Consider the following 13331-nt stretch of genomic DNA (forward strand, 5'->3'; position numbering starts at 1 on the left):
GGCAAGGATGATGTTGGAACATCACGGCTTTCCTCGTCCACTTTGGGGAGGTTGTGGTGACAGCTGCCCATGCTCTCAACTGATCGCCTCTAATGGCCTATTTTGGTAAGAAACCGGATGTGTGTTTTTGGGAGTGATGCCTATGTACACATTCCAAAGAAATAGAGGGGAGAGCTTGACTTCAAGTCTGAGACGCTTGTCTTATGGGATATGATTCTCTTTCCAAAGGCTATAGGTTATTCAAAGGCTATAAGTTAAAATGACTCAGAGAGGAGGGAGGTGGTTGTCAATAGAGATGTCATCATATTTGAAGAGCGTGTTCCAACTTCCATTGCAGAAGAGCCACGGCTTCCTAGTGAGCGAGATGAATATTAGTCCCGGTCTCTTATTCTTGACACCCAACCTTAGCCAATAACAAAGGATGCTTTCGAGGTTGGAGATGAGCCACTACAGCAGCAAGAGGCTCAACGTTCTGTTTACGTACCAAAGTGGTCGGTGGATACAATTCGTGATTACGGAGTGATAGAGTATCCTTCCAATTAAACCATGGAGGATGGACCTCAAGCATCGCATAGAGTTCATGACAAAGCCCAGTCGGACGAGCCTTTATAGGTGAACTATGCTGTAAACTACTCGGTGCTTTCTATCAATTCAAACAACGGATTTTGCAGAGGTGTTTGAATGAAATGATTGCGAGTTGCCAAACACATATACTTGAACTTAAGAGATTGCAATTAAGCTGGAATTAAGGTTTACACAGCTTAAACACAAAGTGACATAATTGGAAATTGCAATATGATTGAGGCGCCAAGATGGGCCCCCCCTTTATCTAGGCTCACTTTATTCTTGAAAATGGAGATACAAGACCAAGGTGCAATGCACCTTTCAAACGGATGAACTCAGTGAAAGCCTAGGACCTAGATACAAGACTCAAGAGCATATGTACAAGGTAGACAGCCGAAAGGAGGACTCCAAGCTCAGGTTTCAACTCTTGGCTTGCCCAATCCACAAGGAAGAAGCCCGCAACAATCACCACTTACATCCAACATTAAAGGCAAGCACTAGTTTCTAGAAAGATAGTAGAAACAACATGAAATAGTGTTGTAAATGAGATAAACTTGACAACACAGACTCCCTTCGTGACTTGACCCTTTTGTAGATGAAGTCCTTGATGCCTTTGAAGCTCCCTTGGGTGAGGAGAGTGTGGAAATGGGGCTGGAATGAGAACAGCTCAGAAAAACAGCCTGTAGGCCAGAGAAAGAGAGATTTTATGGAGTGATGGCTGTAGAGAGAGAGTGCCAATGCTGAGCCCAAGGGAGGGGATGTAAGAGAGGAGCTGCTGCTGTTCTAGAGGTGCAGAGAAAGGCAGATTTCTGCAAGGGGAAGGGGCTGGAACAGTAGAGAGAGAAAGACTGCAGCAGGAGAGAGAAAGGGGCTGTGGCTGCTCCAGGCTAGGAGAAGGAGAGAGGATGCTGCTGTTCCAGAAGAGCTGAGAGAGGGCAGATTTCTAGAGAGGAGGGGCTGGAACTGTAGAGAGAGAGTGTGTTGCTGTAGAGAGAGAAAGTGCTGCTGAGGTGAGAGAATGGCTTGGGGAGAAGCCACCCAAGGAGCTGGAGAGGTTCTGCTGCATCAACCAAAAGGAGGGAGAAGAAAGTGACGAATTTTTTCATGTAGGGAATGAAGAGGAGAGGCCTTCTTTTATAGGCTCAGCCCCCCCCCCCCCCCCGGTCCAGAGTGGAAGGTGGACACTTGTCCCAGATTTTTGGTGGCTGCAGTCCCAAAGAGGACAGCCAGAACCTGCCCGAAATCTAGCAGATTTGGGGCCAGACACTTGGCCTACATGCCCTGCCACCTGCCATGCATGCTGCCACATGTGTGGGACAGGTGGATTGACCTCCCAGCTCAGATTCCATGTGGCAGTCTGCCACGTGTCACTCCCAAAAACCCTAAAATTTCAAAGTTGTCAGAATTCAATTCTGATCGCGCCCACAAGTTTCTAACAGCTTAGACTATGACGTATTGTAAGGTCATAATTGAGCCATATTGAGCTCATTTGTTTGTCGTCTTATCTTGTATCTTTATTACTCTTGGCATGCTGTCAGGCCCACACCCAAAGCTCAAGGAACATTCTCTTGAATGGTTCCTAGGTTAGTATGCAATCTGTGCATTTGATTGGTCCCATGTTTGGGTACTCAGGTGGGGTGTGGTTTCCAAATGTCCCTCTCAAAGAGAGGCCACCACTCTTGTGGGTCACTAATGCCCATAACCCCAAGCAAGGGGGTCCACCCTTAAATGCTAGACCTAGTTCCCATTGACTATAACTGGACAGTAGGAAAACATTTCATTTCTCAATAAGCATGCTATTGAAAAAAAGAAAGAAATATTATTAAGCAAGTGGATACATGTTGTTGAAGCAGGATGACATATGCATTCATTCGAGACAAGGGGCACACCTCAATTAAGAAAGCTCTCTCACAAGAAACCTAGAGTAAAGCCACCTAATTGGAAATGGAAGCCATAGAGAAGAATGGGACTTGGGAGTTGGTTCCGAGGTTGTTGAGATGGTCGGTTATTGGTGTCAAGTGGGTTTTCAAGACCAAGTGTACATTAGATGGATCCATTGACAAGCACAAGGCCAGACTTGTGGCTAAGGGCTATAATCAGTGTCAAAGCATTGACTATGAGGACACTTTTGCACCAACTACGAGGATCGCCACGATCTGGACAGTTCTTGCCCTTGTCTCTCATCCGTAGTGGTCAGTGTACCACATGGATGTCAAAATCAGCATTCTTGAATGGTGACTTGTAGGAGGAGGTGTACGTGGAGAAGCCTCCAATCTGTGAGGTTCCAAAATCCAAAGGTATGGTGAAGAAGGCCTCGTACGATCTTAAATAGGCCATAGAGCTTGTAACTAGAAGATTGATGCCTCATTTCAAAGGAAGGCTTCTCGAAGACAATTGCAGATCTAAACTTGTATCTCTTTCGGGATCAAGATATGGTCACATTGATTATTGTCTACATGGATATCTCATATCGACTAGTAGCCATGTGGAGCACATAATCATGACGAAGGTTGCCTTGTCAATGGAGTTTGAGATGATGGATTTAGGCTTACTCCCTTCTTTTTGGGATTCGATATTTGATAGACTCAAAGGGGGCCCTTTGTTTCTCAGCAGTGGTATGTTTGTGAGTTGCTACTAGCTAGAGGCCTTTGGGGTGGAGAATTGCAAGCCTATTCCATCTTCGATGGATCCGAAGACCAAGCTTACTAAACATGATCCTTGTGAGCGGGTTGATGCCTCTTTGTATCAGAAGGCAATAGAAAGAAGATGTGCTTCTAAATTAGCGTCAGAGGTATTTCATACACTTTGAAAACTCATTGGGAGGTAGGATTGCGGATCTTGCGGGATCTACAAGGTACAAAGGATTTTCGACTCTGTTATGACGCTAGAGTGGGGTTAAAGGGCAGAGTCAGGCTTCAAGGTTGGAGTGACTCTAATTGGGGAGGAGATCCAACAAAGGGAACCCACGGTCATCCAATGCGATAACCAGAGTTGTATAGCTACTGGTTGGAATCGGGTATTGCATGCCCAGACCAAGCATATATAGATACAACATCACTTTTTTTGAGATAATATTTTGGATGGTGACATCTTGCTAGCTTTCTCTTTGACGAAGCACAGTGCCTTTTCAAGAGCAGATGCTCCTTCAACAGTTGAGCTCACTGGGATTGGTTCCACATCCAGGGGGTGTTCAAATTCTGCTCATCTCTTGTTTGGACCATAGGGAGTGAGGGCTATATTGTGGGTGTGCCCACCCAAGGCTGTTAGTAGTTTTCTTTCTTCTTCTCTCCCTGGTTTGTGTCTAGTAGTGGGGGGGCTTTGCCAGGGTAGAAGGGCTAGATGTAGGGGTTGTATATATGAATTGGATGTAAGGCTAAGGGCCGGATGTGGCCGGCTACTTGGAGGATTGGCTAGGGCAAGTCAGACGAGCCGCCCAGCTGGGTCACTCTAGCCAATCAGGTCGGGCCAGCCAACTAGACCAATCGGGCGAGTCGGCCTACCCAAATAACCAACCAACAAGCACTTCCCCATAGCCCATAAATAGGGGCTATTCGCAATGTTGTACATACCGACTAGTTGATATTCTCCAGTGAATAATACAGAGTTCCAACACGTTTCTCTTGCATTCTCGTGCATGTTTCTTGCTTTCTCTCTCTCTTTGTATCTATTTTGCTGTACAAAAAGTGCTGCAGAACTCCGGTCTAGTTAGTCCATGGCTCTGTTAATGTTGGTGTACCCATGGGTGAAAAGGCAATGATACATTCCTTGAATCTACAATGCCTAGTTATGATGCCGCTCGTAACAAAATGTTGGATGCATACTAAAATAGGATGAAAGATGAGATGCAGCAAGTAGTTTATGACGGCTTGAGAAAACGGCTTGTACCATCGTATCAGATGGATGGAAGAATGTTAACAAGAGGCCCCTGATCAATGTCATGGTTGTGACATTCAAAGGCGAGGCTTTTCGACAATCGACTGATACGAGCTGTGAGGCCAAGAAGGGAGAATTTATTGCGGAGTAGCTAAGTAGATGTATTGAAGACATTGGTCCCGACAATGTTATTCAATTGATAATGCTAAGAATTGTCGAAAGGCTGGAAGACTCATAGTATCTAGGGCAACGCATCGAGACATGCTCCTCTGTCTCCACATCAACACGTCAAGACCCGATCCTCAATCTCCAAATCATGTGTCGCATACAATAGAGATCCTCAAATCTCTATGATGACATGTGGCTTCGATCTCACGTCTTGTTGAGGTCCTAACTAACCCATGGTGATCCACAGTGGTGGATTTGTAAGTACCGAGTGTCTAGATAAAGCCATCCTCATCTAGACACATAAGTGCTCAAGTCTCTCCAAAAAGTGGAGGGACTCTTGTCTAAAAGGTCCCCTACAAAAGAGGTCCCACCGTGGAGGTACCTACAGATTGTGTAGAGACCAACATGTATAAATCTCTCTCAATGGAATGAAGCTCCCACTCTTTAGGGTTCAATGTTCAACCTCACTATTTTCTTCATGTGATTGATCTCCATTGTGTCCATGCTTTCTTACACTATAGTCTTCTAGCATGCACTTACCCTTGCACTCCCTACCCTTGTACCTCCGTGTTGGGATATCTCAAGGTGTATGCCCCAGGCACACCTTGGGTTCTATGTGTGTGTGCTAGAGGTACAGTTAGGTGCCCATAAGCACTGTTAGGTGGTGGTAGATGCCACATAGGCTGATTGAGAGATTCTAGGAGCTGATTGAGGAGATGATTGTGGAGCTTGGTGGCTCATGTAGAGGTGCCTACATATAGACCTCACCCTTCTTCATTCTATAAGCATTCTCTTGTTTTGTGTTCAGCTCCATGCTTTCCTTTCACTTCTCCAACATGGTATCAGAGCACTATGATCCTCCTTGAGCCCATTTATGCCATGTCATCATCTTCTTCTTCTTCTTCCCCACCTTCCTCTCCATTTTGCCCCTTTCTGGCCAACCACTTGGAAGGCTGAATTCTCCATCTATAGGCAACTTCTCCCAGAGTCCTTTTGGCTAGAGAGACCCTTCATATAGGCGACCTCCCACGTCAAAGCAATTAGGGAATGGGGCCCTCAGACCCGCGTAACAGCTGCTTTCTTTCTGACGCCATTTCGTGCAATACAACTTGTTGGAGCAACCATTTCAAAATTCCTCTGAGCCACGGTTGCACAACAACATGAGCTAGCCCCTGTCCAAATTTTAAGTGAAATGGTCCACCAAGGAGGGAGCAAATGCGAAAAAACCAGTCGACAATCAAGCTCTTGGCTATGGTGACGTGACTTGGCATGCATTTTGACTTTCCTCTTCAGTGGCTCTTCTTTGGTATACCAGCTTTATTTCTACCTAAAAAGCCCTCTTTTCTTTGTCTTGAAGAGTGAGATACAAGCCCTCAAAGATCAGGCCTCTGTTTTGGACAGTTTTGACAGTGTTGTGAATTTGGTGCTACATTAGATGCTACTTTGGCATTTCTGATATTTTAAAGTGTTGAATAGCATCAGTACAATTGTGGCTACAACTTTCTTTTAGGTTTCTATACCTGGATTTGCTCGGAATACTTTCATTTAGCCACCTCTATGAAGCATGCAAGTTGAAGTATCATTTCCACTATGATTTTTATTATGGAATTTGGTTACAAGTCTTTTCTACACCAAATGCTTATACTTTGAAGCTTTTCAGTTTTTTCTAGCCTTGTAAGAGAGTAGACACTGCCCAGTTTGGGTTAGACCCTCTCATGGCTACCTTCTTGCATATTGATAAGTTCAATGGTAAAGGCTTTCACACATGGCAGATGAAAATTAAGTTTGCATTGATGAGGGAAAACCTCTGGGGGCTTGTCAAACCTGCTTCAACTTCTTCTTCAACAGCCTCTAATGCTGGAGAATCCTCAGCTCCTACACGCCCGGCATGAGATCCTGCTAAAGAGGAGAAAGCCTATGGCATTATTGCTCTTGGCTTAGGAGATGACTATATTCATCACATTTCTGATATGGAGTCTCCTTCTGAAGCTTGGCAAAAGCTTGATATTCTTTTTGGTGCTAGCTCTCACATCTCAAAATTGTCACTTAAGATTGCTTTCTTTGAATTGAAGATGGCTAGTGGCACTCCCTTGGCTGCCCATGTCAATCACATGCGGAGTCTCATGACTCAACTTGCTTCTATCAACTCTGCAATCACTACGGATGATGCACTGGCCAACTCCTCTCTGTCTTGCCCCCCCCTTTCCCTTGGCTGCATTGTAGGGTTGAGATCTAGTTCAAAGCATTTTGTGACAACTTGAATTCCATTTCTATTGCATCCTTTTCATGTGTCTCATTTCCCTTTTCTTTCATTTTTTGCATAAGTGTTGCATTTGTTGCTTTAAACTTCCCTCCATGTTCGCTAGACCAGAGACATGACCGACGGGAGTGACGGTGGCACTTGTCTGACACAGGGCCAAGGGAGAGAGTGCCGCTACCGCCAACAACGCGAGAGAGAGAGAGAGAGAGAGAGAGAGAGAGGAGGGGAGAGAGAGAGAGAGAGAGGAAATGAAGAGGATAGGAGAGAGAGAGAGAGAGAGAGAGAGAGAGAGAGAGAGAGAGAGGAAATGGAGAGGAGAGGGGACACAGAGAGAGAGAGAGAGAGAGAGAGAGAGAGAGAGAGAGAGAGAGAAAGAAAGAAAGAAAGAAAGTGTATTATTGTCCACTAAAGGCCAAAATGGGCCCATGGGACATCAAGAACTCTGCATACAAGATAGCACAAAATCAACGTGCCACAAAGAAGAGGCATCGTCGAATATCATCTAAGTGCTACGCAATACAATGAAAGTGAAAGTACATAATGTCAAATCTGAGCCTAAATACAAAGTAAACTAGATGCAAGAAAACCGCCCCTGGGTGCAAAATGGGGGGATGAGTACAATATGCCAATGCAAAGATACAAGTCCAGGTGTCATGGAGTCTGAGAACCAAAATAATACTGGAAATCCTATCCATCGACTCTGCCTCCTGCTATGAGAGTACAAATCTGAGCAAAGGTGAGGTGAGCGGCTGGTGGGGCGAGATCTCCATGAGTAAGTCTCCTCTGAAAAGCTGCCATCATCCTGGATCGTCTGGAGATGAAGCGGCGAGTACGTCCCCTATGTAACAAGATCCTGCGTCGTCTACAAACCATCTCATATGTACATCCACAGGGTGGAGGCATGTGTCCTGTGTGAGCTCTGACCTCCTCATGCTCCTCCTGGTCTCTGTCCTCTGGTATAGCGTGTGCCTGAGCTCTATCAGGCTGGGCTCTATCACGCTCCGGTCTGTGCTGATGGTCTCTGAGGTAGTCTCGTCGAAGCATAGTGGCCTCCCTGACATAAAGAGCTAGGCAATGCTGATCCTCGTAGTCCATCACTCGTGAGAGAGGTCCAAAGCCATCCGTGAAGAGACAGTGGAATCTACCTCTGAGCTCATAATATAGCGGGCATCTGCAAATGAAGTGCTCCTCTGACTCCACCTCTCCCATGGTGCAACAAGGGCAGATCCTGGTCTCTCGGCCTAGTCGCCGTCCATCCTCCATGCGTCGCATCCTACCAGCCTCTATCTCGAGCTGATGCGAAGAGACTCTAAGCTGGCCAAGGGCAATCCTCAGTGAGTGGGACATGTGGATACCTGTATAACCTGGTGGAATGACAAACCCATCCTCTAAGATCCGAAGGAAGTGGTCACGATATGTGGCCATCTTCGTCGGAAGCTGCGTGGGATAAATCCAAGTGCAATACGTATGAAGCTGCAGCAAGTCTGCTCTCGTGACCTGGCTAAGCTCGTGGCGAGTCAACTCGAGATGAGGGGCATCCATGCTGTATCGGAAGGGAGGCAGTCTATCCATGTCTAGTCCAAGAGATGTGAGCCACCTAGTGAGTCTGAAGTACCAGCAGTATCGGGCCCCAGATCGTGCCAACTCCATAGAAGATGCAAGTGCTAACCATGGCAACCGAGCTCTGCCTGCTGCTGAGTCTCCAAACTCCCTAACATTGAAACGCTGCATCCAATGCAAGGGGAGTAGCTCCAAACTCTGCTAGCATGATCTCGTGCGGAACTGTAGCCTTGGCCCTAATGAGCCGAGAGAACATGATGATCTGTAACCTCTCTACTCGTCTCCAATCTGCAGCGCCGAGGTCTCCTGCCCAGAAAGGAGCTGCATACATCGCAGCTGGTCTCACTAATGTATCAAAAAGCAAGGATTTCGTATCGGGATGCTGAAAGTGGGACTGAAAACACTGACGCTCAAGATGAGCCAGCGAAGCATACCCTTTACTAATCCTATCTCGTGCTGCATATGTCATGGTGAAGACCGGTCCCCTGAAAACTGCCCCCAAATAAGTGTACTCTCTAACAAGCTCAATGGGCTGTCCGTCATAAGTGAAGCAAAACTCATCCGTGTTGTAAATACGATCAGAGGTGTTGAAAACCATAACCTTGGTCTTGCCAAGGTTTACGATCAACCCCCTGTCCTGGCAAAACCTGCGGAGTGCCTCAATATGTGCCTGGAGGCCCTGAGCAGTAGAGGAAATGAGAACCACATCGTCCGCATACAGGAGGATAGGAATGGAGGATCCTGAGAGAGTAGAGCCCACACCGCCTGTCATCTGTACAAACATCTCTAGCTCATCAATATATAATCCAAAGAGAGTAGGAGAGAGCGGGCAACCCTGCTTCACCCCAATCGTGCTGCATACCTCCTCTGAGAGCCCCTCACGTGTCCGAACCCGACCAGTGACCCTCTCATACAAAGCCATGATAGCCCATTGTATCTCTCCACTGAAGCCCATCTGACGAATCCTCTGAAACAATCTGAATCGCGGAACTGTGTCAAATGCCTTCCTGAAGTCCACGAAGCAACAATAAAGCCGTTGCCTTCGTGACTTCGCCTCCTCTACCAGTGTCCTAAGTGTGAGGATGTGGTCAAGTGTCGAATGATCCCTGCGAAATCCAGCCTGCCCTCTGGCTCTGAGTCTAGTCGTCTCGGCATGGTCATTTATACGGCTTTCCAAAACTGATGCATAGATCTTGGCCATAACGTGGCCAATCATGATGGTCCTGTAATTCGACGGCTCCATAGGGTCCCCCCACTTGTGGATAGGTACTATGGTATTGCCTAACCAGGACTGTGGTAGGCCTGTACAAACAAACTTATTGAAGAGACGGGAAAGAACAAAATCTAAGGCATCAATCCCATGGATTACATACTCCGCTTGCAATCCATCATGATCCTTAGCTCTCTCGTTCTTCAATCGGTGGACTGCTGCACGGACACTCTCTGGTGTGAAGAGACTAGATGAAGCTGGCCTAGGGGTATGGGATAAATCGATGGCTGGCTGATTTGGAACATCGTATAGAGCTGAAGTATATGCAGACCAGACACGTGGATCTGTGAGGGGGCTCTGAGACTTCAAGCGGAAGAATTTTCTCCAGAATTCCTTGGAGTCACAGCTGAAAAGCAAGCTTCTCAGCTCCTCCTCATTCCGGGCTAGAAATTGGCGTTTCTTGCGCCTAACCAACCGCTTGTAGTCTCTCTTGGTTTCGGCAAGGAGGGGAGACTTCTCCTTGGTCTCAAGGTGAAGTTTCCTGCGGAGTTCCTTACACTCCTCGTCATACCAACCGTTGCAAGGAACAAGACCAACCGGTGGGGGACTAGACGAATGACATGTGGCAGGGAACGACATGTGAGCGGCAGAAACGAGTGAAGTATGTACAAGTTCCCACCGGTCCTGCGTGGATGGTAGAGCATCTAATAGATGAGGACGGAGTAGGCGGCTGAGGTTCTGGCTATATACATCATCGAACTGGTGGTCGAAATGAACCTCATAATAGGGTTGGCGGTCGTGATAACGAGGGGGGGGTGGGTCATGGGAGACATGAGTCAAAGTAAAGTGGATGAGTGCATGGTCGGCAGAGGGCATGAAGGGGCTAACAGTAAGGCTATGGATGGAAGGGACTAGAGTCGGGGGACCTATGATGTAGTCGATCACACTAGTACCACGCCTAGAAGCAGAAGAGAATGTAGGCATGGAAGACTGTGGCCACCTGGACAAGCCGTTATAAATGACCATACCGTGCGAGGTGAGGAGCTCCAGTAACTGCTCGGGCTGCATCTCTCTAAGGCATGAGCGCCTTGCGCTCCTCAACCTGTATCTGAGTCAGATCCTCGTCCATGGAAATCTGTGGGTGGTCTCTGAGTGTCCCTCTCCTCCTGAGGGCAGCTAGACGTGCCTGGGCATCTCTGAATCTGATAATGAGGGGCTGCTCTCTAGTACGATCCCTCCCGACTCTATATGCTCCTACTATGCCATGATCCTGTACTCCCAATGTCTGAGAGACAAAGGTCATGATCCTGTACTCCCAATGTCTGAGAGAGAGAAAGAAAGAAAGTTTATTAAAGTCTTCGGGAGACCGTGAAGGTCTATGAGACTAAAGATAACTGATACAATGAGCATAACGGTGGCGGTCTCAAAACGGGCCAGGCAACCGTTTCTACAAAAAAGAGGTTATGAAGGACTTTGTGTCTAGTCCTGATACAAAAAATATGTGTCTACCTCCAGATGATACAAAAAAGAAGGGGGGGGCACCAAAAATGGGGCAGAGGGGGGAGATATAGTATACATGTGCAGGTGGTGATCGTCAGAGACCAATCATAGAGGGGCCGTCAAATGGGAGGTCGGAAAAAACCCTGCGATAGATGATTGGCCTCTGACATCACGCGGCCTAGTCGAGCTCGGTCGTCGGGGGCGGCAGGTGGCCCTGTGGATGAGGGCAACGGTAACCTCGGTGGGGCGGGCAGAGAGCAGAGACGAGATGTCATGGACCTGGATGTGTGAGTCTGTCCGCTAGCGCAGTTGTCGTGGCTCTGGCTCTCGCTCACATCCGCGTCGTCGGCTAGACTGAGAAGAGGTATCCTGTGACTGGAAGAAGTCAGTGATAGGCCGCTGGGTGTACTCACGCTATGTGTGCTGCTCGTGTCACCGTGCTCGGAGAGAGGTATCTCGGTGGCGAGTCATCTCATGTAAGAAAGCGGCTAGGCATCGCTGATCCGGGAACTGCAACATGTGTGGGAGGGAGCCGAATCCGTCGCGGAAGAGGCAGTGGTACCGGCCTCGAATGGCATAATAGATAGGACATCTGAAAGCAAAGTACTCCTCCGACTCGATCTCCTGCAAGTTGCAAAGTAGGCAAAGGCGGTCCTCTCGTGGGATACCCTCTGCGCGTCCCGCTCTCGATCCGTAATCGGTGTGATGAAATGAAGAGAGAGAGAGAGAGAGAGAGAGAGAGAGAGAGAGAGAGAGAGAGGGAAGCATACTCGCGAGAGAGAGAAGAGAAAAAGAGAGGGAGACGGGAGACGAGAGAGAGAGAGACAACGGACCACACACATTGACCACTGCCAACGCTCTATCATAGGCTTCATGCCACCGCAGCCTCATACACCACCGGGCTGCTCCTTGGGCCTGACCAGCTCCCAGATGATCAGCGCAGTGCTGCCACACCACAGCTTCCGTCGTCTCTTCCAGCTCAGACATTGCTATGTATTTGTGTTTCTATGACTATGTTGTATTTGTCTTGGGTACCGATCACAGTAGCCTGTAGGCGAGGAGTTTCAAAACGCCAAGTTTCGAAATGCGTTTCGGAGTTTTGAAAACGTTTCAGGGTAAATCCGAAACGTCTGTAAAAACGTTTCGTGCATAATAGGGTATTTCAATAAATAAATAAATAAAAAAAAATATATATATATATATTTCCAAAAATATTATAACGGTTTAGATTATTACCACTATGCAGTCCAATACTTTAAAAAAAACTCATGAAACATAGTGCACAGACATTTGATATGTCACTTAGAACTTGAAATCAGATGCTTGAAACATATTACTAATTTCTAAATCAGAACATTAACAACACATCATTGTAGATTCAAGCATCAATGGTCATATTACAGAATTGAAAAAGATACATGGAATCATGAATCATGAATCATGATTTATGTCCGCGCTGCACCTGGACGGGCTAAAGGCAAATGTACAGGCTGAAGGTCGATTTCAGCATATGGGCGAGCCTCGACGTACGGCAGCAAAAATGCAATGTGACACCAGACTTCCCAAAACTGGGGCAAATTGGGTTTTTTTTGAACATTGGGGGTTTTTTGGGAGCCCAAAAACACATGTTTCAATACTGAAATGTTTCTGAAATGTTTTGTATGTTTTGGGCCTACTATGGTACCGATGCCCGCTTAGAGGCTCCACCTTTTAATTAATTGGTTCTAGTCTCATCATATTGCCCTTCGGTCTTTCAAAGACTCCTAATAAACTTTCTTTCTTTCTCACCACTTCTTGGTAATTACGCTTGTAGATTCAACAAGCCTTGAAGGAATACAATGCTTTGAGGTGATTGTGTATGAGCAGCTGAAATTCTTGTTTTCTCTTGTGTTCAGCATCATGGACGTTGACTTTTCCATGCTTGTCATAAGGCAATATTTTAGGCATATGGTGAGATGGATGTAGTCTTTGGCACTACAAAATATCTTCAAAAGCATCCTCCATTTCTTTGACAGCATTCAGAACTGTGAGAGACAGCAGGAAGGAGAGTAGGGGCAGCAAGGAAGAGCAAGTAGGGAGAGGGAAAGCAGGAAGAAGAGTAGGGAGCAGCAAGGAAGGGCAAGTAGTGAGAGGGGAAGCAGGAGAGCAGCAAGTAGGGAGAGGGGAATCAGGAGGGAGCACTGATACAAATGATAT

The 13331-nt window shown here is 46.9% G+C and overlaps 1 protein-coding gene across 1 annotated transcript in view; it reads left to right on the forward strand.

The window, feature by feature from the left end:
• The window catches only part of LOC147904789 (Peptidase M20/M25/M40 family protein), a 106910-nt gene that overhangs the window by 46331 nt on the left and 47248 nt on the right, over positions 1–13331 (forward strand). The gene's annotated exons all lie outside the window — the stretch shown is intronic.

Source organism: Dipteris shenzhenensis, chromosome 2 (assembly GCF_047967505.1).
Source record: "Dipteris shenzhenensis isolate YYH24624 ecotype China chromosome 2, Dip_SZ_1.0, whole genome shotgun sequence".
Taxonomy (NCBI): domain Eukaryota; kingdom Viridiplantae; phylum Streptophyta; class Polypodiopsida; order Gleicheniales; family Dipteridaceae; genus Dipteris; species Dipteris shenzhenensis.